General features: G+C 39.8%; 1 pseudogene; it reads right to left on the bottom strand.

Moving 5' to 3' along the window:
* Nucleotides 1–7,903: 7,903 nt before the first annotated feature.
* Nucleotides 7,904–8,600, bottom strand: LOC123815552 (annotated as a pseudogene).
* Nucleotides 8,601–27,176: the final 18,576 nt, after the last annotated feature.

The raw sequence follows: 27,176 nt of genomic DNA, 5'->3' as shown, positions 1-27,176 counted from the left end.
TAATCTTTTTTCTTTTTTTAAGTATATTTTATTCATTACTGCTATTAGTTTTCTCAATTTCCCCCCTACATTCCCCTCTGCCCTGAACCCCCCAACCCTCCAGCCTTAGCCCCCTTAGTTTATGTCCATGGGTTGTACATATAAGTTCTTTGACTTCTGTTTCCTCTGCCATACTTAATATTTCCCTATTTTATGCTTACCAATTATGCTTCTTATTCCCTGTACCTTTTACCTTTCCCCCCTATTCTTCCTCTCCCTCTCCCCACTGAAAACCCTGTATGTGATATCCGTCTCTTTGATTCTGATCCTGTTCTAGTTGTTTTCTTAGTTTTTGTTTTTAGGTTCAGTTTTTGCTAGTTACGAATTTGCCATTTTACTGTTCATAGTTTTGATATTCTATTTCTTAGATAAGTCTCTTTTTTATTTTATTTTACTTGTTGTTCAAGTACAGTTTTCTGTCTTTTACTCCTATTCCATCTCACCCACCCATCTCCCTCCCATTTCTAACCCCCCCTAGTTTTTGTCCATGTGTACTTTATATTTGTTCTTGTAAACCCTTCCCCTTTTCCCTGAAATTCCCTCCCCTCTGGTCACTGTCAGCCTGTTCCCTATTTCAGTGTCTTTAGTTATATTTTACTTGTTTGTTTGCTTTGTCCTTTAGATTCCTGTTAAAGATGAGATCACATGGTATTTGTCATTCACCATCTGGCTTATTTCACTTAGCATAATGCTTTCCAGTTCCTTTCATGCTGTTGCAAAGGGTAGGAGCTTCTTCTTTCTTTCTGCTGCATAGAATTGCATTGTATAAATGTACCATAGTTTTTGATCCACTCATTTACTGATGGGCACCTAGGTTGCTTCCAGCACTTGGCTACTGTAAATTGTGCTGCTATGAACATTGGGGTGCATAGGTTCTTTTGGATTGGTGTTTCAGGGTTCTTATGACATAATCCTAGCAGTGGTTTTCTGGGTCAAAAGGCAGATCCATTTTGAGTTTTCTGAGAAAATTCCATAGTTTTCCATAGTGGTTATACCAGTCTGCATTCCCACCAACAGTGCACTAGGGTCCCCTTTCACCACAACCTCTCCAACATTTGTTGTTTGTTGCTTTGTTTATGATGGCCATTCTGACTGGTGTGAAGTGGTATCTCATTGTGGTTTGAATGTGCATCTCTTTGATAGCTAGTGATACTGAGCATCTTTTCATGTGTTTCTGGATCCTCTATATGTCCTCCTTGGAGAAGTGTCTGTTCAAGTCCTTTGCCCATTTTTTAATTGGGTTGCTTGTCTTCTTAGAGTGGAGTCATGTAAGTTCTTTATATATTTTGGAGATTAAACCCTTGTCTGAGGTATCATTGGCAAATATGTTTTCCCATACAGTTGGTTCTCTTTTTATTTTAATACTGTTTTCTTTAGCTGTGCAGAAGCTTTTTATTTTGATGAGATCCCATTTTTTTATTCTTTCCTTTATGTCTCTTGCTCTAGGGGACATATCAGTAAAAATGTTGCTGCATGAAATATCTGAAACATTTCCCTGCCTATGTTCTCCTCTAGAACTTTAATGATGTCATGGTTTAGAGAAATCTCTTCAAGATTTCATATAATAAGGGTTTGGTAATGATGAACTACTTTAACTTTACCTTATCTGGAAAGCACTTTATCTGCCCCTCCATTCTAAATGATAGCTTTGCTGGATAGAGTAAGCTTGGTTGTAGGTCCTTACCTTTCATGACTTGGAGTACTTCTTTCCAGCCACTTCTTGCCTGGTAGGTTTGTTTTGAGAAATCAGTCGACAGTCTTATGGGAACTCCTTAGTAGGTAACTCTCTCTTTTCCCCTTGTTGCTTCTAAGATTCTCTCTTTATATTTATTCTTGGGTAACTTAATGATGATGTGCCTTGGTGTGTTCCTCTTTGGGTCCAACTTGTTTGAGACTCTCTGGGCTTCCTGGACTTCCTGGAAGTCTATATCCTTCGCTAGACTGGGGAAGTTTTCCTTCATTATTTGCTCAAGTACGTTTTCAATTTCTTGCTCTTCCTCTTCTCCTTCTGGTACCCCTATGATTCTGATATTGGAATGTTTAAAGTTGTTCCAGAGGCTCCTCAGCCTCTCCTCATTTTTCTGAATTCTTGGTTCTTCATTATGTTCCAGTTGACTGTTTATTTCTTCCTTTTGTTCCAGATTGTTGATGTGAGTCCTGGTTTCCTTCCCTTCACTGTTGGTTCCCTGTATACATTGCTTTATTTCACTTTGGGTAGCCTTCATTTCTTCCGTCATTTTGCGACCAAGGTGAATCATTTCTGTGAGCATCCTGATTACCAGTGTTCTGAACTCTGCATCAGATAGGTTGGTTATCTCCTTGTCGCTTAGCTCTTTTTCTGGAGCTTTGATCTGTTCTTTTATTTTGGCCATATTTCTTTAGGTGCTTCTGTTTCATAGTAAGGGGGACAGGGCCTTAGGGCCACCAGGTGGAGGCAATCCTCTTTGCTGTGTTGTGGCTCTGTCTGTGGGGTAGGGGTCAGAGAGGGAACAATATACTCACTTGCTCCACTCTAGCCTCACTTTTCAAAGAACTCTGTTGTGTGATTGGGTGTTTCTCCCACTGTGGTAACCCCTGCAGTAGTTTTCAGCTACCTTGAGTCTCTAGTTTCCCATTCAGCCAGCCCCACCTTGCCTGTGTCATCCACCACATTGTCATGGGTCCTCTCTGCCCACCCACTGCCTGTCTCCATCCCTCGTTCTAGTTTGGTGAATGTTTCTTTAACTCTTGCTTGTCGAAGTTCCATGAAGCTTGAATTTCTGACATTTCTGGTTCTTTATTATTTTTAGATTGCTTGTTATCTTTCTTTTGGTTGTGTGAAGAAGCAAAGAGTTTCTACCTATACCTCCGTCTTGGCTGGAACTGCCTCTTTTTTTTTTGATAGTCTATTTTCTATCTGTATTCTTCTAAGATTTTTTTCTTTACTCTTGCAATTCACCAATTTTGTCAGGCCCTACCTAAGTGTATTGGTTGCTATGGGTGCCATATCAAAGTACCACAGGCTGGGCATCTTAAACAGCATTTTGTAGCCTCATGGTTCTGGAGGCTGTAAATCCAAGATTAAGGTGTTGGTAGGGTTGGTCCTTTTTAAGGACCGTGTCTGAAGGTGTTCCAGACCTCTCTTCTAGTCCTGTGGATAGCCATCTTCTCCTTGTGTCTTCATATCATCTCACCTCTAGTCATGTCATTCTGTGTGTCCAGATTTCCTGTTTTCATGAGGACACTAGTCGTATTAGACTAGGGGCCCACCCAACTCACCTATGACTTCATCTTAACTAATTGCATCTGCAACAACTGTATCTCCAAATAAGGTCTCGTTCAAAGCTTCTGGGAGTTAGGACTTTAACATACAGATTTGGAGAGGATACAATTCAACCCATAGCACTGGGCATGTGTCTTTTAAAAACATTAGTGTTAGTATCACTTAGGACAGAATCAGTCCTGTCAATTTGTAGGTTTCAGTCTTCATTCGGATCAGAACATTTTTTCTATTTGCTTAAATATCTCTTCTCCATGTTTCCTCTTCTTTATAAAATTACTTTTTTTGGTCACATGTTCCAACTCCTTGGGTCTGCCTTCCAAGTCTCTTATCTTTCTCTTCACAATTTTCTTCTTTGTATTTTTGCTTTATGTTCTAAAATATTCAGTTCACTTGATCATATATAGAAGATCTGAACAAAGACTACCCTATTTTCCTGTTCATGTACTGAAACTTAAAAATCATGTATTTACTTCTGAAAATGCATTTTATGCTTTTGGTGAAGCCCCTTGAGAATTCTTACTAATGTATAGATATGTTCTCATCTGCCTCTTCAATTCTGTCTGCCCGAGTCAGGGAACCAGTCAGATACATTCGCCATCTTTGCCTCCTACCTCTGGTGAGCATGACCTCCACAATGGTTCTCTTTTTCCCTCTTCCATCTCATGACTCAGTGCATCATTGGCCATCAGGAAAAGCTATTAAGACTATCTTAAGCAACAGTGAACTTGAGTGTGGTGGAAGGCATACAGGTTTTTTGATCTTGTTGGGTGGCAGTCAATAGTGGCCACAGGGGAAAACCCACTCAGACTTCCCCATCTTCCCAGAGGGAGTACCTGCCCTCTCCCCACAACAGGGATAGGAGAATGGCAGGTCTGCAGATACCTCCCTGTCCAGCTGGCTGAGCAGTCTTTCAGATCCCCATGGAGACTAGGCAGTTGCATAGATGTGACCTCTACCACAGTGCTTTGCTGATCTCTTCTGTTTGAGCTCTCAGTGGACTATATAGTCCTGGTTTGGGGTCTAGATCTCAAGACAAAGCAAAAACTCACTTGCTGCTCGTTCCTATGCAGCCATCACACCTAGTGCTGGCTTTCTCCTGTGGAGACCCTGATCTTACCTGTTGGCTCACATTTCACCAGCTCCTTGCTATGTTGTGTCTCACTCCATAGGAAGTGAACGAAGTCAGAGCTCAACCCACCAGCTTTCCTGAATCCTGTCTTCCATAGTGTTGTTTTTTTCCTCAGCAGCCATTCCCCATCTCTCCTTCCCAATATTCTTGGGTTTCAATTTAGGAATCCATGTGGATCCAGAGACACTGGATCTGCCTTTGACTTCAGGAATGGAGCTGCTGACCTGGCCTAAGTGCTTACCATGGAACCAGTTCAGTTCAGGGACAGATGTGTGTCCTAAACCAGACTAATCAGAATAAGGGCTTGCCAGAAATGCTGGGACAAGGAGTTTCCCTCTCATCCTTCTTTCTTAATGTGGTCAACAAAATGAGGAACCCCAGCAACTGCTGGCAAGAATTTTGAGATCACCATAGAAGCCACTTTAGATTGAATCAACAGTGTGAAGACAGAGGTGAAAGACACAAAGAAAGAGGTTCATGGTGATATTGTTAAGCCTAGGTCCATCTTCTAATGGCCAGGCTCATATATCCCTCTGGATATGTTCATCTGAGTCACCCACTGGCCCATCAGACTCACAAAGCTTCCATGGAAAGTGACCATTATTTCATTCGTGACTCATTCTCCTCTTGTTTTCCTGTGTCAGTGAGTCCTACTGCTGTGTGCTCAAAGCTCAAGACATTGCCTTTGATGCCTGCTTCTCTGCTTTTTTCCAGGTCTCTCATTCATTCATTCATTCATTCCTGTTTCTTCTGCTATGAACCTTCCTACATTCTACAGTTTTGCTCCACCAGTATAGGCCATTGTTATTCTTACCAGGATGGCACAAGCAGCCTCCAAACTTGTGTCCTAGTCTCCCTGGATCTTCTAGTCCATTTTCTCCACAGTGCTGAGACAGGACTTCTTTGGCTGTGAATTGGATATGTCCCCTTTCTGCTTATGGCCCTTTAGCAGTTGCCAGTTGTGACTTTGGGTGAGTACAGTAGAATCAAAGCCTCCCCATTTCCTAGCAGGAGGGGCTGCACCCTCACTGGATCCCAGATTCCTGGGTTGAATGGCTGCTTTCTCAGACCACTCCCAGGTGCAGGTTCCTCCTCAGAATGAAAGCCCATCCCATGTGTCCCACAGAATGACCTGACCCCATGCTTCTCTGCAAGCCAGTAGGAGGATGAGGGACCATGGTCTTCTTACCTCTTCCTGATCTGTGATCTGTGAACTTGTGTATTTCCCCATCTTGTATCTTGTGCTGTACAATAACACAGTGCACTATATTAGCATCAAAAGAAAGAAATCCCAAAACGGCATCATTTTCCTTTGGTGATATAAATGCTAATGTGTAGGAATGATAACTCATTTCAATTTTTAATGTGCACTTCTTGATTAATAAAAAGGGTGACCACATTTTTATATTTCTTGACCATCTGGTTTTCTTTTCCATGAATTGAGTCATCCTACTTTGGCCTGTTTCTCTTGAGTGTTTTCTTTAATTTTTTTATTGTTCTATAGGAGTTCTTTACATATTCTTAATATTAATATTTAGTTGGCCAGGTGAATTAAAATATCTTTTCTAATATATTGCTTGACTTTTAACTAATCTGTCTTACAAAACCATTTATTTTTAGCACAGTAGAGTTAATCATATTTTATATCTTATTCAACAGTTCCTTCCCCATCTAGATGTCCCATAGGTAATTCCCTATATTTTCTTCCAAAAATTTTAGTTTGCTTTTCACATTTAGTTCTTTAATCTATTTAGAATGTGTGTGTGTGTGTGTGTGTGTGTGTGTGTGTGGCTTGAGGTAGGAAAATAAATGTGCCAATTTTTCTACAGTTGTCCAGCATCATCTGTCCAAAGTTGATGACTCTCTCATATGTATGGGCAACATATATATGTATACATAACATATATATGTATGTATGCATAACAGAAAAAAGTCAGTTTCCAGACTATTTTCTTTAGTTGTTGATTTGCTAAACACATTTAAATGACATGCTTACTTAAAATCAATAGAACTGTATTTTTTAAAGATTTCGCTTATTTATTTTTAGAGAGGGAAAGGAGGGAGATAGAGAGAGAGAGAGAAACATCAATGTGCAGTTGCTGGGGGTTATGGCCTGCAACCCAGGCATGTGTCCTGGCTGGGAATCGAACCTGCGACACTTTGGTTCGCAGCCTGCACTCAATTCACTGAGCTATGCCAGCCAGGGCTAGAACTGTATTTTTAAGACTCCACTTTTTGTGTTTTATGTTGCCCATGTATGCAAATACATTGTGGCAGGTTGAGAAATTACATTCTTGTATCACAATCAGTCAGTCCTAATTTACCAATATCATGCATCTGGGGATTAGAGCTTAGATAGGGGACTCTCACATTGTTGTACCTCTGAGTTGCAAAGGCCATGTGACTAGTTGCTGACAGTGATCTCAGATGGCATTGGGACATTCAGGAGTCACCCTCCTAGGCAATCGATCAGCAAATGGTTGATTGGTAAGTTTACTTGCATTTGCAAAATGAGATTTTTTTTAATATGTAAGGTATAGTAATATAAGTTTTAAAGAGTTGCGTCATCCATCCTTATTTATTTTTTTCCTCCCTCCTTCCTTCCCTCCCTCCCTTTCCTTCCCTTTTCTTTCTGAACTCCCTAGAATTTCCTAATATGGAAATTACATTGTCATGGAAGTTACATTGCAAATGCCTGGGCTGTTGAGCAGTGTACCTAGCTAGTCTTCAGAATGTCCATGGCAGAGTAGATGTTGAGATTATGGCACACCTTTAATTAGTTTTGCTTTTTTTTTTTAAATATGTAACCAAAACTTTAATCCCAAGGATTCTCACAAAATATATTACAAATGAGAGCATGAAAAAAACTTTTGCACAGTAACTCAAAGTTCAGCTCTACAATGTACTGTTAACCTGGTAGGACACTGGTATCTTGGTCACAAATTTCCAAATGAATAATGTTACAAAGAGCTATGTATTCATACACAGCAATCATATAAGAAGTTTATGACCTAAAGCAAAGAAAGGTAAACTGACTTTCTTGAAACTTCTTAGGTTCTACACTAACTGGACAACCTCTGCCCAGTGTAAAGACTAGTTGGATTTTTTTAAACCTCTAATCTAGCTTAAGGGTGCAGCTTCAATTTTTACCTGCTGGTTTTTGTTCACAGCAGCTTTTGAAGGCTATGTGTTCTTCTACTACTGTATGTTAAATCCCAGCTGTGGAAAGTCTCAAGTTCGATTTTTGCCAGTTTAGTTTTCATAATACTATACATCACACTTTAGCTGGAAAGAGTTAAGAGATTTATTATTAGACTATGCAAGACTAAAGTTCAAAGCAAAACCAATTTTGCTTAAGGGAACATTGTAAAGTAACAATTCTTGGTATTACATGCCTGACATAATCCATTTCAAACCATAGAGAATTACATTTTTATGTCACTGTTCTAAGACAAAGGTGAACAGCTAAAACATCTTAAAAATGCACCAAGCTTATGAAGTCTCAAGCAAAACTTGAATTTTCTCTACATACTCCTGTCAAATGAAGTTATTTCCTGTACACCACTCCTCTTGAAAACTGGTCTTCTATTTCCTTTCATTTGACCTAGATCGGCTACGAGACCTAGAGAAAGACCAGGGCAGCTTGTGATTTCTCTTCCAAGACTTGATCTCTCTCTTCTCCTATCTCTAGAAAGGAACCTGCTCCAGCTGCAGCACAAGTTTCTCCATCTTGGAGATCTGCGATGAGGTGGAAGATTCCTTCTCTGATGATTAATCATCTCAAGGGTGACGACCCCAAGAGGGAGGTGGACGGCGATTTCGACTTCTCTTTTCACCATTTGACAGTTCACTCCTACTGGCAGCCACATGTGTCCTCCCATCTAGCTCTCGGACAGCATCGACTGCATCTCGGGGATCTTCAAATTCAACAAAAGCAAAGCTGTGAGGGTTTCTAGCAACCCACACACTTCAGAGTGGTCTGTAATAGCCAAAAGCTCGTCTCAATTCAGTCTTGTTACTGTTGTTTCCAAGATTACCTACATAAACCTTACCATCCAATGGACAGGAATCATGATGCTTTTTGAGATCTTGAATTAGGGACGTGGTGGTAGGCCTGGTCTTCTGCTCTCCCCCACCCAGCTCCCACAGATGCTGTCCCCTGCCCAGCATCCACAAAATGACCTAGTTTTGCTTTCTGAAATAACATGTGTTTGAGAACTGCTTTATATGTGTTGGGAATTAGGTGTGATGACAATTGTGCTGCGCAGCTCCTAAGTGGCCCCCCCACCATGATCCCTTTTCCTGTGTTCACACCTCTACACAAGCCCTTCCTTATGAGCATGTGCAGGACATGGCGTTTGCTTATGCCTTATATAAGACTCTGTTGCTTTGGCCTTGCTTTGTCTTGCTTTCCTTTGCTGGCTTTGAAGAAGTAAGCTGTGAGGAATCCTACAGTTGCAAGGAAACAAACTCTGCCAGCTGCTGGAGGGAGCCTCCCCAATCACGAGCCCAGGCTCAGTCCTGATAGCGGCCTGTGAGACTCTAAGCAAGGACCCAGCTCAGTGTGCCTGGACTTCTAGCCTGGAGAAGCTGTGAGACAGTGTGTTGTCTTAAGCTGCTATGTAGTGGTGTGGTAATTGTTATATAGCAATAGAAAACTAATATACTAACTTACAGGTGAATTCTGAAAGTCACTTCCCTGACTAATGTGCACGTTGGTTAGAATGTTACAACAAATTCCACTGGGTTTGTATTTCTCTAGATAAGAGGTATGAGAATGTTTATATTGACTCTTTCCCAGGGCCCATTACATGAACTTGGGTAGAATGCTTGTAAGTGGTTCTGTGACATACAACTTTTCCTACTTTTCCTGACTATGTTTCATGTGCTGTCTCAGTCAGAACAGGAGCTGACAGCCCAAGAATGGAAGGGGCCAATCTTCCCAATTCACTGTTGTACTCCCAGCCTCCAGCTAGGGCCTAGTGCACAGTTGGCTCAAAACATGTTTGTTGAATAAATGAGTAAATGAACAAACTGTTGGTATTGTATTTTTATTATTATTGTCACAATTCTGTCTCAGGCTCTGTGGCAAGTGTTTTAAATACGTCATCTCCCCGAATCATTAAAATAGCTTGTTAGGCAATGGGTGTTGGTCTCATTGCACAAGTGGGGAAGCTGAATTTCTGAAAATTTAGTGATTGGCCAAGGTCAGACAGAGATTGAGTAGCAATGCAAGGCCAGGTCTTCTCTATTCAAAACACTTTAAAACACATTCACAAATATACCTCCATACATATTCATGCATATCTATCTATCTATCTATCACCTATCATCTATCTATATCTAATACATACGTACATTTTTAGTAAGAAGTCTGAAGTTCTCTTTCACCTACATTGATTATGTCACCTTAACGGGATTTGGGTTCTGAAATTTCTCAAGTCCCTTCGCATTTCCTGCATCTTCTGTCACCTGTAAGTGCCCTCATGGGATGTAGATGGCGCTGCAGGATTTGTCACTGCTTGGTTTTCTCAGCTCAGAAATTACTGTATTTATTCCTGGCATCTTTGACTCTTGGAGAACTAACTTTCTAAGGATTAATATGGAAGGGTGGTCCCAATTATGGTTGCTTCTTCTTCTGTAAATTTCTAATAGTGATTTAGAAACTTCTATGTTAATCACTTGGAGGGACTAATTTCCTGAAAAAGGTAACCAGGGACAGGAATTCACATTACACAGTGCTTACTCTGTGACTTTAAATGACTTACTTTACATTCCGACCTGTGTGGCTCACTTGGTTGGGCATCATCTTGCAAAGTGAAAGGTCACCAGTTTGATTCCTGGTCAAGCACATGCCTGGGTTGCAGGTTTGGTCCCAGTCAGGTAGCATACACACGAGAGGCAACCAATTGATATTTCTCTCTGTCTCTTTCTTTCTCCTTACATGTCTCTCTAAAATAAATAAATAGATAGATAGATAGATAGATAGATAAAATGTTTAAATGACTTACTTTACCCCATTAATCTCATCACATCCTTATGAGGGAAGTGCTATTATTGCGCCTCCCACAAAGCAGAGGAGACAGATCTAGAAAGGAAACACACTCTAAGGAAAGGGAGGGAGGAGTGCCTCTTGATTTAGATTCCACATCAGAGGCTGCTCCCACAGGGCCATGGACTGGCCTTATCCCCACATCAGGCACAGAAAAAAAGAGAAGGGAGCAAAGAGCTCCTTGGAAAAATTTTGTTTTCTTTGTTTATTTCCTTTGTGGCACCAACAGGAGTGAGTCACAAAGCAATGGAGCAACAAAACAATACATCAACTTGGACCGTGCACCTGTGGCAGATACCCACACCCTATGGTCAGATTCCCCCTGTTGTGGGAAGAAGGTGAGTGGGGAGCAGTGGAGTAATAGGGAAGTGGGCACGGGTACTTTTAGGGAGTAGGATGGGTGGTGGGGACAAGATGGGGAGGGCTTCGCAGAGGTCCCTGCTGTTGTAAATAATTTCTATCACATTTAAAAGAACCAATCTCAGAAAATATTAGACAAAATTGGATTCAACTAAACAGGATAAGTCCTTTGGATTCGAAGTGCTAGGTGCTCTACTTCGAAGCAAGGCTAGCCTAATTGGATCTGAAGTCTGGGTTCTGTAGGGCTCAATGACAAACGGTGAGTCATAGAGGAAAAAGCCAGAGACAGACCCTTCCTACAAAATGAAGTGAAGAGCAACTGCTTGTCTTAATTCGTCTAACTCAGTGAGTTTGGGCTTCCAGGAAGGTGAATGACAGCCATGCCCTCCCTTGGCATAACATAACTGCAACTAGTCAGTTCTAGTAAGTTTAGAAATTTCCCAGGAAATGGAGTCTCTTTTCCATTAAATTAATGTTCTTGCCAGAGCTAACAGAGGTCTTAATAAAACAATGAGGCAAGTACTATGAATTAAATTGCACTAATTTTAGTTGTACTACAACCACAAGTTTTATTTGTATGATGAAGAAATACGTATTGAGGCTGAACTTGTTAGGTGTGAAGCAAAAGACCTCTGACCACAAAGTCTCCATCCAGTCTCTGGGCCTGATGTGTTGCTCTAAAGTTTGTAATCACTCTCACGTGAGACCATGGGACATTCATCAGTAACAAGTCTGAGTGATGTTGTTAAACCCCTTTTTAGCTGAATGACTTCTCCAGAACACTTTTTAACCTCCCAGATTCTGCCACTTCTTTTCCAGAATTGGTGTGTTAGCTAGTACTCCACTCTCAAGGAGTCGACCCAGATAATTTTGTCTCAATAATGCACAATGGGGTACCAACCCCCACCCCTTTATCTAGAAGGTTTAAGGCAAAAGCTTTGTTACCTGTATTTAGAAAGTGCTCCCAATATTGATAGAATAACATTTAAGACAACGTAATAATGTAGCCCAAAGGGCAAATAGACCCCCTTTCCTTACTTCTTTCCCAGAAGAGATCTTCTTGTATGCTTATTAGGGTATAAGAGAAAATGACCTACTGAAACTCAAGAGTGGAGCAGAAGAAATATAGTAGAATCTTTATTTATTTATTTATTTATTTACAAAACAAATTTTTATTGTATTTTTTTCCATTACCATTTATCCCCCTTGTACCCCCACCCTGAAATCTGCACACTGCTGTCCATGTCCATGAATCCTTTTTCCTTTTTGCTCAATCCCTCCACCCCCTCTCCCTCCCACCAGCTTTTATGTGCTCTCCATCTATGAGTCTGACCCTATTTTCCTTGTTAGTTCATTTTGTCCATTATGTTCTACATATGAGTGAAATCATATGGTATTTGTCTTTTTCTGACTGGCTTATTTCACTTAGCATAATGTTCTCCAAGTCCATCCAAACTGTCACAAAGTGTAAAATTTTCTTCTTTTTCAAGACTGAGTAGTATTCCATTATGTCAATGTCCCATAGTTGTTTTATCCACTCATTTATTGATGGATACTTGGGCTGCTCCCATATCTTGAAGATTGTAAATAATGCAGCAATGAACATAGGGGTGCTTATGTTCTTTCAAATTAGTGTTCTGGGTTGCTTCAGGTATATTCCCATAAGTGGGATTGCTGGGTCAAAAAGCAGATCCATTTTAATTTTTTTGAAGTATCTCCATATTGCTTTCTACAGTCTATATTCCCACTAAGAGTGGAAAAGAGTTCCCCTTTCTGCACATCCTCACCAGCATTTGTTGTTTGTTGATTTATTAATGATAGCCATTCTAACAGGTGTGAGGGGATAATTCATTGTGGTTTTAATTTGCATTTCTCTGATGATTAGTGATGTTTAGCATGTTTTCATATGTCTACAGACCCTCTGCATGTCCTGTTTGGAGAAGTGTCTATTCAGGTCCTTTGCCCATTTTTTAATTGGATTGTTTTTTTCTTGGTGTTAGGTTTTATAAGTTCTTTATAAATTTTAGCTATTAACCCCCTATCAGATATATCATTGGAGAATGTGTTCTCCCATTCTGTGGGTTATTTTTATTCTGTTGATGGTTTCCTTTGCTGTACTTAAAATTTTTAGTGTGATGTAGTCCCATTTGTTTACTTTTTCTTTTGTTTTCCTTGCCTGGGGAGATATATCAGATAAAATATTGCTATGAGCGATGTCTGAATTTTACTGCTTATATTTTCTTCTAGGATTTTTTTCAAGCAGAGTGCTTCATTTTATTGATTTATTTTTAAAGTATATTTTATTGATTATGCTATTACAGTTGTCCTATTTTTTCTCCCCTTTATCTCCCCTACTCAGTACCCCCATTCCCTCCAGCATTCTCTGCCTTTTCATGTCCATGGGTTATTCATATAAGTTCTTTGCTTCTCCATTTCCTATATTATTCTTAACTTCCCCTGTCTATTTCATACCTACCATTTATGCTTCTTATTCCTTGTACCTTTTCTCCATGTTCTCTCCACTCCACTCCCTGCTGATAACCTTCCATGTGATCTCCATTTCTGTGATGTTATTCTGTTCTAGTTATTTGCTTAGTTTGTTTCTGTTTTTGTTTTTATGTTTTTAGGTTCAGTTTTTGATAGTTGTGAGTTTGATATTCTTTTTATTAGGTAAGTTCCTTTAACATTTCATATAAAAAGGTTTTGGTGATGATGAACTCCTTTAACGTGACCATATCTGGGAAGCACTTTATCTGACCTTCCATTCTAAATTATAGTTTTTCTGAATAGAGTCATCTTGGATATAGGCCCTTGCTTTTCATGACTTTGAGTACTTCTTTCCAGCCTCTTCTTGCCTGCAAAGTTTCCTCTGAGAAATTAGCTGATAGTCTATTGGGAACTCCTTTATAGGTAGCTCTTTCCTCTTCTCTTGCTGCTTTTAAGATTCTCTCCTTATCTTTAATCTTGGCTGACTTAATTATGATGTATTTTGGTACGTTCCTCTTTGGGTCCAACTTGTTCGGGACTCTCTGAGCTTCCTGGACTTGCATATCTAGTTTCTTCACCAGATTGGGGAAGTTTTCCTTCATTATTTTTCAAATAAGTTTTCAATTTCTTGCTTTTTCTCTTCTCCTTCTGGCACCCCTATGATTCAGATGTTGGAATTTAAAGTTATCCTGGAGGTTCTTCACCCTCTCCTCATTTTTTTTTTTTTGAATTCTTGTTTCTTCATTCTGTTCTGGTTGTATGTTTATTTTTTCCTTTTCCCCCACATTGTTGATTTGAATCCCAGTTTCCTTTCCTTAATGTTAGTTTCCTGTATATTTTTCATTATTTTACTTTGTATAGACTTCACTTCTTCATTTATTTTGTGGCTGTACTCAGTCATTTCTGTAAGCATCCTGATAACTAGTATTTTGAACTTTGCATCTGATAAGTTGGCCATCTTCTCGCCTTAGTTCTCTTCTGGAGTTTTGATCTGTTCTTTCATTTGGGCCATATTTCTTTGTCTTGGCACACCTGTTATGTTGTAAGGGATTGAGCCTTAGGCACTCACCAGGGCAGGGCAATCTACTTGGCTGTTTCGTGGCACTGTATGTGGCAGAGGTGTCAGGGAGGGAATTATACTACTTGCTTTGCTCTTGTCTTGCTTTCAGTCACTTTCCTTGCTTCCTACAAGGGAATTGTACCCTTTCAGGTGCTTCCCTGGTGCTGATTCCCAGGAAGGTGAGTTTGTGTATGTTCTAGGACCCCGTGGACCCCTCCAAAGGACTCTCCTGTGAGACTGGTAGTTTCTCTTACCACTATAACTCTCACAGGTTTTTATAGCCAGAGGTTTTGAAGCTTTATTTCAGCATTCTGGGACTCTGGGTTACATAATCTATCTCACTCCCCAGTTGTTCCTCCAGTTTATCTGCATGAGAATGTGGGATGACCTGATCTACCAGCCACCTCACCCACCAGGTCTGTTGCCTTGCCATGCACCCTCTCTGCCCCAGCTGCCCATCTCCATCCCCCCACTGGTCTGGATGAATGTTTCTTTTTTAACTTCTTGGTTGCCAGACTTCCATACAGCTCAATTTTCTGGCAGTTCTGGTTGTTTTTGTTTTTAAATTGGTTGTTATCCTTCTTTTGGTTGTGCAAGGAAGCAAAGCATATCTACCTATGCATCCATCTTGGATGGAATCTTTTCTAGGATTCTTATAGTTTTGGGCTTAACATTCAAGTTTTTATTCTATTTTGAATTTACTCTTGTGTTTGGTGTAAGAATGTGATCTAGTTTCATTTTTCTGAACATATTTGTCCAATTTTCCCAACACCATTTATTTCATGAAGTATATGTAGCCCATTCTATGTGCTTGCTTCCTTTGTCAAATATTAATTGACCATAAAGGCATAGGTTTATTTCTGTGCTCTCTATTCTGTTCCATTGATGTATGTGTCTGGCTTTATGCCATTACCATGTTGTTTTCATTACTATGGCCTTATAGTATAGTTTAATACTAGTTAGTGTGATTCCTCTAACTTTGTTTTCCTTTTTTGGATTGCCTGTTGCCATACAGGAGCTTTTGTGGTTCCATATACATTTTGAAATATTCTAGTTCTGTGAAATATATCATTGGTATCTTGATAGGAATTGTGTTGAATCTATAGATTGCTCTAGGTAGTACAGACATTTTAATGGTATTAATTCTTCCTATCCATCAACATGGTATGTGCTTCCACTCATTTGTATCTTTAATTTCTTTCTTCATTGTCTTCTAGTTTTCTGAGTACAGGTCTTTTACATCCTTGGTTAGATTTATTCCTAGGTATTTTATTCTTTTTGAAGCAATTATGAATGAGATTGTTTTCTTAATTACCATTTCTGATAGTTCATTATTGGCATATAAAATTGCAACTGATCTCTGGATATTAATTTTGTATCTTGCTACTTTGCTGAATTCATTTATCAGATTTAATTTCTTGATGGAATGTTTAGGTTTCTTTATGTACAATGTCATGTCTCTGCAAGTAAAGACAGTTTTACTTCTTTTCTAATTTGGATGCCTTTCATTTCTTCTTCTTGTCTAATTGTTATGGCTAGAATTCTAGCACTACAGTTCTAGCACTATGTTGAATAAGAGAGGTGAAAGTGAACATCTCTGTCTTGTTTCTGATTTTAAGAGAAACACTTGTATTTTTGCCCATTAAGTATGATGCTGGCAGTGGATTTCTCCTATATGGCCTTTATTATGTTTAGGTATGTTCCCTCTATTCCCACTTTGCTGAGAGTTTTTATCATAAATGGGTGTTAAATTTTACCAAATGCTTTTCCTGCGTATATTGATATGATCATGTGGTTTTTATCCTTCATTTTTTAATGTAATGTATCCCATTTTTAAATTTGTGAATGTTGTACCAACCTTTCATTCCCTGAATAAATCCTACTTGATCACAGTATATGATCTTTTTGATGTATTGCTATATTTGGTTTGCTAATATTTTGTTGAGGATTTTGGCATCTATGTTCATCAGGGATATTGGCCTGTAATTTTCTTTTCTTTCTTTATTTTTTTTTGTAGTGTCTTTATCTGGTTTTGGAATTAGGATAATGCTGACCTCATAAAATGAGCTAGGGAGTCCTCCCTACTTTGAATTTTTTGGAATAGTTTGGGAAGGACAGAATTTAGAATGCTTGGTAATGCTTGGAATGCTTCTTGGGATGCTTGGTAAAATTCACCCATGAAGCCATCCAGTCCAGGCCTTTTGTTTTTGGGAGTATTTTTGATTACTGCTTCAACTTGACTAGGGGTAATCTGTCTATTCAGATTCTCTGATACTTCCTGATTTAATTTTGGAAGACTATATGTTTCTAGGAATTTTCCATTTCATCTAGGTTGTCCTGTGGGATGCCCTGTCCCACAGAGCTCTCCCGGCCATGGATGAGAATGAGTCATCCTGGACACAATCTGTTGTTCCAGTGGGAAAGGGGGTGGAGATTTCCTCTGGTGGAGAATGCCTCAAACCCTTCTCTGAAATGGCTTTATTGGGATAGATTTGTGCAGAGGTATACAGCATACATACATAGCTTATAAATCAACGTCCAAAGGCTGTAATTATAGAAAACTGATATTATCTATAGATGACAATTGAGGAAACACAGAGATCTGCTTCAGGTCAGGGTCTGTTAGACAGGCTGACACCAGATGGTTGTTAAGATGTGTTTCATGAGATAAGGAGTTCACTCCTTATGTCTTGAGCTTAAACATCTGGTTTATATCAACAGGGCTATAGCAAAGCAAAGCAAGCTTCTAAGGATACAATGTATTCTTCAGGCCTGATTTCCCATGGGAACCCTCAGTGTTAGTATCAGGTTGTGCCTGCCACCTGCATTCCAGGTGTTCCAGCCGGCACTTGCAGGCCTCTTCCAAGGCTTCACTAGTGTGGGACTAAAGTCTCTGATAACACACAAAGTGATCCCCAACACCGTCCAATTTGTTGGCATATTGTTGTTCATAATATTTTCTTATAATCCTTTGTATTTCTTTGGTGTCACTTGTTATTTCTCCAATTTAATTCTTGATTTTATTTATTTGGGTCCTCTTTTTTTCTTGATGAGTTTGGTTAAAGGTTTGTTAATCTTTTTTATCTTTTCAAAGAAGCAGCTCTTGGATTCAATGATCTCTGGTATTGTTTTATAGAACTCTATTTCATTTTTTTTCTCCTTCAATCTTTATTATTTCCTCCCTTCTACTCACTTTGGGCTGTTTTTTGTTCTTTTTGAAGTACTTTTAACTGTAGAGTTAAATTGTTTATTTGACTTTTTTCTTCTTTTTCTGAGGTAGGCCTGTAAGGCTATGAATTTCCCTTTTAGGATTGCTTTCCCAGTGTCACACAGATTTTGGGTTGTTGTGTTCTCGTTTTCTTTTGTTTCAAGGTATCTTTTGATTTCTCCCTTGATTTCATTGTTTACCCAGTCATTGTTTAATAACATATACTTAGCTTCCATGTCTTTGTGTGTTTTCAGTGTTCTTGTGATTGACTTCTAGTTTTGTAGCATTGTGATCAGAGAAGATACTTGATGTGATTGCAATCTTCTTAAATTTGCTGAGACTTGTTTTGTATCCCAATATTTGGTCTATCCTAGAAAACACTTGAAATGTGTTGAATGTACACTTGAAAAGTATGTATATCCTGTTGCTTTGGGATGAAATACTCTGAAGATATCAATTAAATCCATTTGACCTAGTTTGTCATTTAAGGCCACTGTCTCCTTGTTGATTTTCTGTCTGGAAGATCTACCCATTGAAATCAATGGACTGTTAAAATTCCTCTTCTATGACTGCATTTCTGTCAATCTCTCCCTTTATGTCCATCAAGATTTGCTTTACATATTTAGGTGCTCCTATGTTGGGTGTGTAAATGTTTACTAAGATCATATCATCTTGTTGGATTGTTCTTTTTGTCATTATATAGTGCCCTTCTTTGACTATAGCCTTGGTTTTAAAGTTTATTTGGTCAGATATAAATACTACTACCCCAGCTTTTGTCCTTTCCATTTGCATTTGAAATATCTTTTTCATCCCTTTACTTTTAGTCTGTGTATCTTTCAATCTGAGATGGGTTTCTTGGAGAAAGCATATATTTGGGTCTTATTTTCTTATCCATTCAGCTACCCTGTGTATTTTGGTTGGAGCACTTAAGCCATTTGCATTTAAGGTGATTATTGATAGGTACATATTTATTGCCATTTTTAAAAACTATTTTCTTCTGTTTTTTTCTTTTTCTTTTATTTCTCCTTCTTCTCCTTCTCCTCCTCCTCCTTCTTCCTCCTCTCCTCCTCCTCCTTCTTCTTCTTTCTTCTTCTCCTTCTCCTTTTTCTCCTCCTCCTCCTCCTCCTACTCCTCCTTAAAGCAAGCCCTTTAACATTTGTTGAAGTACTGGTTTGGTGTTAACAAACTCCTTTAGTTTTTTCATCTGTGAAGCTCTTTATTTCTCCTGCATTTTTAAATGGTAGTCTTGCTGGGTAACATAGCCTTGGTTGTATGTCCTTGCTTTTCACCATCTTGAATATTTTATACCAATCCCTTCTGACCTGAAATATTTCTGTTGAGAGATCTGTTCTTGTCTTTAAGCTTTACCATTTGAATTATGGTGTTTCTTGGTGTAGGCCTCTTTGGATTCATCTTGTTTGGGGATCTCTGTGCTTCCTGGTCTTGTGTGCCTTTTTCCTTTACTAGATTAAGAAAGTTTTCAGTCATTATATCTTCAATAGGTTCTCAGTCCTTTGCTTACTCTCTTCTCCTTCTTCCCAAGATGTGGGTGTTGTTACACTTCATATTGTCCCAAAGGTTTCTTAAGCTTTCTTCATTTTTTAAAATTCTTTTTTCTTTTTGCTGTTCTTCTTGGGTACTTTTTCTACTTTGTCTTCCAAATGATTGATCCACTCCTCTGCTTCATCTAACCTACAGATGGTTAGGTTAGAAGGTTATTCTTTCTAGTGTATTATTTGTTTCAAATATTGCATTCTTTATTTCCAACTGTTCTTTCTTAATGGTTTTCTTGTCTTTTTTCATGTTGTTGAGTATCCTTATAATCATTGCTCTAAACTCTATATAGGATAAATTGCTTGCTTCTATTTCATTTAGTTCTTCTTCTGGGAAATTCTCTCTTTTTTTTTTTTATTTGGGGCTGGTTTCTTTGGCTTCCTATTTTGACTCCTTTTTTTGTGTTTGTTTCTATGTATTAGATAGATCTTCAAAGACTCTGGTGCAGCCCTATGCCAGACATTGCCTGGAACTTGCCCTTGGCAACTTGTTTGAAGCTATCAGTGATCCACAGCTTGTGGCCCCCTTTGCTGGGCTTGGGTGTATTCAGAAAGAACCTGGCTGTGCACCAAAATTGGGTTTTATGAGCACTGAGCTCAGGCAAGGGTCAGCTAAATTTCAGATTCTCCAGAGATTTGCCTTTATTGTTAGCCTTAATCACTAACATAGCCTCCAAGTTGTACTTGATTGCCTGGTTTAAGCTCCACAGAGAGGGGCAAGTGGGATTCCTGTGAGTGAGGCTATTGTTTTCCCTCAGGCTTATGCTGCTTGGAGGGGAGTTCTCTGAGAAACATGGCTCCTACAGTATGGGAAATGACTCAGCACAGGGATCTTGGTGGCTGTTCCTTCAGTTCTCTCCCAGAGACACCTACTGCAGACTCTTTTCAAGCATGTCTAGTTTGTTCACTCTGCCCTCCCTCTGCCAGAGCCCAGGGTAAGTGGCTGCAAATGAAATTCTGTGCATTGGCTCTTTCAGAGGCTCTCTGCATATCTAGCCATCTCTCCCTTGTGGGCAGAAACCTCACTGCTTTTCACAACCATATGCTATTCGGTTTATTTTCCTGGTTCTGGTACTCTAGGCTGGGAGCCCACACTTCTCTTCGGTTACCTCCCTGGCCACTGAAATATCCCTCCAGAACTTCAGCTGTCCCTTGTGGGAGTACAGCCAACCTTCTTGCACCTCCACACTCCCTTCCAGTCTTGTTGTGGTATAGTGGTTTCTTCCATATGTCCTTGGTTATAAGGCTTCTTTCCACCTAGGGTTCAGTTGGTTATTCAGGATGATTTTTGTTTAATTTAGTTGTAATTTCAGTTTGGCCCTGGGAGGGAGTTAGTATAGCTTGCACTTACTCCTCTGCCATCTTGGGTCTCTGTAGAATCTTTAAAACCCTGTATTCTATTGCTGTTCTGGAAGTACACAGATTTATAGACTGTTTTTTAAGTTAGCCATCAAATATCTTGTAACTGTCTATTTAATAATGGGCCACATGACTCTGCTAGATGCTGACAATGTAGTGTCCAAACACTGGGCCTCTATTTCTGGAGTTTGCAGCCTCACAGAGGGGGACAGTCAGTCAGCTAGCATAATACAGGAAAATCGGTGACAGAGGGAGCTCTGGGGCCTGTGCAACAACAAGAGTCAGACCAGCAGTCTAGAGGTAGAACTAGGCTTGAAACTGAAAAAGCCAATGTTTATGCTGCCTGTCACCACTAGAACCAATAAGCAGAGACAAGATTAAGTCTTTATGGGTGCTTTACTTAGATTGCTGGTGATTTGAGAAGACAGTGGGTTATGTACCCTAACAGGCCATCTTATATTCCATTTCAAACTGACCCTTTTTATAAGGAGGAGAAAAGTGTCAGTAAGGGGTCTGGAATTCAGGGAAAAGTTAATCAGATAAAAAGCTTCAGCATTCTTTCAACTGTTGACCTTTATATGTATCTTGGGTGGTAGTCATCTCATCCTGGAGTACAATGGCTCAGATAGCACCTTGATTGCTTGCAGCCCTCCTGGGGCACAAAGGTGGAACTGCTTGTGGTCTCCTGGAGTCAGGGTGGGTCATACCTTCAGTTCCTCAGATAACAGTTTTTATATGCATTGATTACCTTAAACTAAAATTTTCCAACTCTTGAGTTCCCCATCATTCCCTCCACTGTTAGCCTAAAGTAGCTAATTTCTATGAGATTAGTTTCATATGAAAGTACTTATTTTTCTATTGAGCATGTAGCTTAGCATTAGACTGCCTGGTAGAGGGTTTAGGAACACATTTCATTGTAGATACACATAAGGTGGCATATTGTATGCAATAACAAGCTATGTTACTGAAAAAAAATGAAAAGAATAAAAACAATAAATGCCTTCCTAGGGCCAGAATACTAGGCAGCCAGGAGGTTAGTTTAGGCATATCAATATCAAAGAATCCTTTTCTTTGTTTTATGTTGGAAACTGCTTCATTTATTCTTTACTTTATGCTTTGTGCATTGTAATTATCAGTCAGGTTGTTAACAGCAGCATCCTTCATATTCATGAGTATGTATTAAATGGAGGTAGTACTTAGCTGCATGATTCTCTAATACTCCTTCTCTAACTCCTTGAGTAATGTCACTAATGGTTTGTGGGGTGGCATTCAAAGTGTTTGCCATAGCACAGACTAATCTACTTATTTCTACATTCAAATAGGTTAGCATGGCTGTCATTATAAATATAGGATAATCAAAGACGCATATTCAGTGGGGTAAAATTGCACAAATCACCATCACAATCAGGTGCAAGGAGAGTTCCTGTCAAACCTGGGTGGGGTGGAGCTTCTGAGGCATAAACACCATCAATCTTCACAGAAAGCATGGTCCCCAGAACTGTTTGCTGGAACATAGGAATAAACAATCTTTCCACATATTAGAAACCATCCTGCAGGCAATTTCACATGACCAAAGGCACAAGATACATCAGTGGTGGTGGTGCAATTGATCTTCTCATCTGCTGAAAACACAAAACAGTTTTTAGTATAGTTGACAAAGGTTTCACACTTTCTAGCTGGGGCTACATTAGCAACTTTTAAGGAAAATGTTTCCCTGTCCTTTAATTACCACAGATCCCCAATTATAAATATCGGAATAGGCTATTTTCTTATTGATATGCTTAAACAAAGTATAGTTTTGAAGGCTTTCCACAGGAGTACAATCACCTATAAGACATGAAGTGAAAGTCTGCTAAACAGAAGTTCCACCTGCAAAAGAAGAGTCAGAGATGTTTAGAGCATTTTTTTTTGCTAAATACACCCAAATATTTTCATCTCATTTGAAAGGAACAAGTTCTCCATAAGCTGGGGTTAAACAAAAAGTAATAAAAAGAATATAAGTCATTGTTTTTGAAAGATGACTTTCAGGTCTTATAGTTCAGTGGTCCATTGTCCTTCCAGTGCTTTCTTTATTTGGTGTGATGAATCCAAGGTTTTATTGCTGCCAATTTCACTGCATTTGGGTGGTGAGGAGTACATCCCTAGGTTCAGTCCACTTTTGTTCTGGTTGGCTTTCTGGGGATCCTGTCCTCCAAGTCTTAAGTAGCACCTTATCGCCAGGCTCAAGGGAATGTAGCAAACCTGTAGGGGAGAGGTCTGTAATACAAGCAAGATCATTAGTTAAGGTCTCATTTAGGTGTTGTACATTTTCTTTACCTCCACTTCTTGATCTATATATGTATCTCCCACCCCAATCATAACCTGAAATGGTCTCCTGTACACAATGTCATAAGCACTTGATTGAATCCCACTTCAAGGGGCAATAGGTAAAGCTTGAACCCAATGGAGGTGAATTTCTTGACACAGTTTGGCTATATTTTTCTTCAAGGTGTGATTCATCTTCTCTACTTTCCCAGAAGCCGGATGTCTCCAAGCCATGTGGAGTCTCCACCTGATTCCTAAAAATTTATTAACCTCCTGTTAATTTCTGAAACAAAAGTAGGTTCATTATTGCTTTGGATGCTGCCGGGTAGGTCAGAGCGAGACATTATTTCCTTCAGTAGGGCTTTCACAATCCCTGAGGATTTCCCCATTCTAGTAGGATAGACTTATACCCATCCCGATGAAATGCTAACACAAACTAGCAAATATTGCCACCCTTGGACCCTTGGCATCTGGGTAAAGTCTATGTGTCAGTCCTCAAATGGGCACTGTTCTTGGTAGTGCTTCCCTTCTTTCTTTTCATGGTGATCTGTCTTGGGGTTGTTCTTCTGGCACAAACATACCTAGCAATTATTTTGTGTGTGGCTTTACAAATTCAAGGACCTGTGAACCACAGTGTAATATATGTAGTTAATGAGTCCCTTCCATAGTGAGTGGCCTCATACAAATGCTTCATGACTGGCTCTACTAAATGTTCCAGAGTATAACTCCTTTTTATTCTTTCTCCATCCACTATCAGCATCTTCTTCATCAAAACCCTAGCTCTCAGCTTTCTCTAAGTTTGCAGTCAAATATTTAGGGTCAAATTGTGACAAGTCTAGAACAGGTACAAAAGGCATTATAAACATTTTTTTAAGGTTTTATTTATTTATTTTTAGAGAGGGAAGGGAGGGAGATAGAGAGAGACAGAGAAACATCAATGTGCAGTTCCTGGCAGTCATGGCCTGCAACCCAGGCATGTACCCTGCCTGGTAATCGAACCTGCAACACTTTGGTTCACAGCCCACGCTCAATCCACTGAGCAATGCCAGCTAGGTATAAACATTCTTTTATCAGACTGTTTCACTGCTCAGTCAGCCAGATTGTCTCCTCTAGCCACTTCAATGTCTCCTTCCTGATGCCCCGGCCAGTGTGTAACTGCCACCTATAAACATACCTGAAGAGCCTCTAGTCATTTTAAAATTTCTGCAGCATGCTTAATCTCCTTTTTATTGGAGGTTAACAGTTCTTTTTCCTTCCAGATGGAACCACATGATTGCAAACTTAGGAGAGTTTACCTTGAATCAATACACACATTCACTCTCTTTTCATGTAACAATTCTAGTGTCCTTGTTAATGCAATCAGTTCAGCTTTCGGAGCAGAGGTTCCTAGCAGCAAGGCCTTGGCCTCCACTATTTCTTTAAGAGTCACAACTGCATACCCAGCTTTTCTGTTTCCTTTGTCCATGTAACTGCTTCCACCTGCATATAGAGTCCAGTCTGCCTCTTCTAGAGGATGGTCCCATAAATCAATTCTGCTAAAATAAACTTAACCAATTATCTCAGCACAGTCATGTATTAGTGCAGCCAAGTCAGGCTCCAGGAGAAAAGAGGCAGGCTGAGATGCTGGGATTGTCAAGAAGAATTGCTTGGTACCTGCCCATTCTTCCAGCAATGAGCTGCAAATTTTCCTTTTGTTCAAGCAGGCTCAGCACTTGGTGGGATGAATGAATGGTGATAGGCTATCCCAAGGAAAACTTTTCAGCATCCTGTAAGAGCTTGTAGGTGGTTGCCACAGCTCTTGAACAGGTTGGCCACCCCTGGACAGTGTGAGCTAATTTCTTTGGCAAGTATGCAATGGATTGCAGAATATCACTAAGCATTTGGGTGAGGACTCCTAGGACAACACCCTAACTTTTGTGAACATATAATTGAAAAGGCTTTAGTAGGCTTGGAAGTCCCAAAGCTGTTGCAGAAGCCAGTTGTGCCTTCAGGGACTCAAAAGCCTGAGTGTAATCCTTCATCCATTCTAAAGGCTATATTCTGTTCCTTTCAGAGCCTTTTCAATGTAGAAAATGGATTATGTGCCCAATAATATCCAGCAGGCTGGCCCTCTGACCCTACCACTACAGAGAGTCTTCACAAAGGGTATTGCCCTGTCCAGTAGGGGCTTGTCCTCCTCTGAATTTGGCTCCCTGATGGGTTTGAGGAGGAGAGACCAGTTCAGGCTCACTTTCCCTACTTTCCTCAGTTTAGTAAGGAGGAAGAGCCCCCAGGACTGAAAGGGCTGTGGGAACCCTGAGCATACTCATAGCAGCCATAATAGCTAGATCTTCCTGGTCCCTCTCCTCTGAGTGTCTGCTATCTTTCACAGGCAAATTCCCTTTTTTCCAGACCATTAATCTATGTCCTTTTAATCCTGCACTCTAACAATGTAAACTCATGAAAGTTTCTCGGTAAGGCATTTTGTTCCACTTCCCTGATCTTTGACAAAACAATTCTAACTGAAGTAATACAGTAATATAGTACCCATTCAGTGGCCAGCACTCTCCTGAGTCTAAAATATACAATACATAAGCCAGACTGTATTACAATAAAAAACATTTTCTATTTAGCCAAAGCTTTATAAACATAGGTCAGCCAATCCGCCTAAACTCACCCCCAAAGGCTGTTTCCCGGAATAGAGGCTTTTCCTCCCTTTCTAACAGACAAAGCTCTGTAATATCACACAAACCCGAAGGCACCTTAATTAAACCAGAAGACACCTTTTTACCAGACAGAGCTCTGTAAACCAGAAGGAAACTTAATTCCTGACAATTTAAGTCATGACCCTGGGTTATAACCTGAACAGCGGTGATCCAATCAAAAAGTGAAGATGACGGGAAAGACCAGGAGTTGGAGAAGGAGAGTCTCCAAGTGGAATCTCTTGGCAGCTGCTAGGGAGTCTCCAAGTCTGCACCCTGGGTGTGCCCAGTCCAGGCAGACAATGGGATTCCCCACCAAATACCCAGAGGCCAGGAGAACCAGAGCCAAGATTTGGACATTATCCTCAATCAGCACTGAGACTTTTTAAGCACAGGAATGACCTGGTCACCTTTGTGCCAAGAAGTTTTCAGTGTTGAAGAACACAAATTGACAGAGTAAATGTGAAGATCTAATGGATTTATTTAGTGACTCCTGAGTCAGGCAATGTCCTGTCTGCAACTAGAAGAGCTCTCCTAGTGGCTTCACAAAATGGGAGGATTTTAGAGGTGGACCGGTGTGGCAGGATAATTATTAGCAAAAGAAAAGACAGGATTATTTTTGGATCAGGTCAGTTTTGGTGGGCAGAAGAAATGGCAGGGTTTTTATTATACAGATTACTGCTGGTGTTGATCAACAAATTCCAAACTCATTAGTTTAAATTTCCACTCCTGGGACAGGCTGAAACTGTAATTAGTTTAGTTATTATGCTTTGGTTTGGTGACAGGACTTAGCAAAAGTGACTTCCTTTTGGTCTGTTTTTTTTGTTTAATATATATGTTTATTTTTTTACTGTATTTTTTCCTTTACCATTTATCCCCCTTATACTCTCTTACACCTCCACCACTTCTCTCCCCCTGCCCCCTGACAATCAGCACACTGTTGTCTGTGTCCATGAGTTCTTTCTCTTTCTGGCTGGGTCCCTCTGCCCTGACCAATCCTGCCCTCTGCTCCCCCCACCCCTGCCAACCCCTGAACTGTCAGCCTGCTATCTATGAGTCTGCCTTGGCCATATTGGATTAGGTTCCACTCATATAATCTCATTTTCATTTAATTACCTCAATAAAGACCCTATCCCCAATTTCAGTTACATTCTGAGGTACTAGGGGTTGGGACTTTAACAAATGAATTTGAGAGAGGTGGGCACAATTCAGCCCTTAACACTCCACCTAAGTAAAATGCTTTTCCTGAGATGTTACTGCAGAAGAATTTTGAAGCAAAAGAGAAAACAAATTTTCTCTTGAAACTTTGAGAGCTCAACCAGTCAAGGTAATTAAATTTATTTACTAGTAAATAATTGCCCCTGTATACAACATATTTCTGTAGAGCAGAGATTTTCAACCTGTTTCATTTCATAGCACACATGAACTAATTACTAAAATTCTGAAGCACACCAAAAATATATTTTTTGCCAATCTGGCAAAAATAGGTATAATTTTTATTCATTCACACTGGACGGCTATTGTTGTGTTGACTTTTGTCACTTTTTAAAATCTGACAATATAAGAGAAAAGAGGTCAGTGCCCCTGACTAAATAGTCAGGAATTGTCTGTTTTAACAATTCTTGCAGCAAACTGGTTGAAAATCACTGATCTAGAGGAAAGCCAATTGTCACCAAACCTAT

Source organism: Phyllostomus hastatus, unplaced genomic scaffold (genome assembly GCF_019186645.2).
Source record: "Phyllostomus hastatus isolate PE091 unplaced genomic scaffold, TTU_PhHast_1.1 phas_contig_195, whole genome shotgun sequence".
NCBI classification, from domain to species: domain Eukaryota; kingdom Metazoa; phylum Chordata; class Mammalia; order Chiroptera; family Phyllostomidae; genus Phyllostomus; species Phyllostomus hastatus.
The sequence above is the reverse complement of the archived record's forward strand: the minus strand, read 5'-3'. Positions and strand labels throughout refer to the sequence as shown.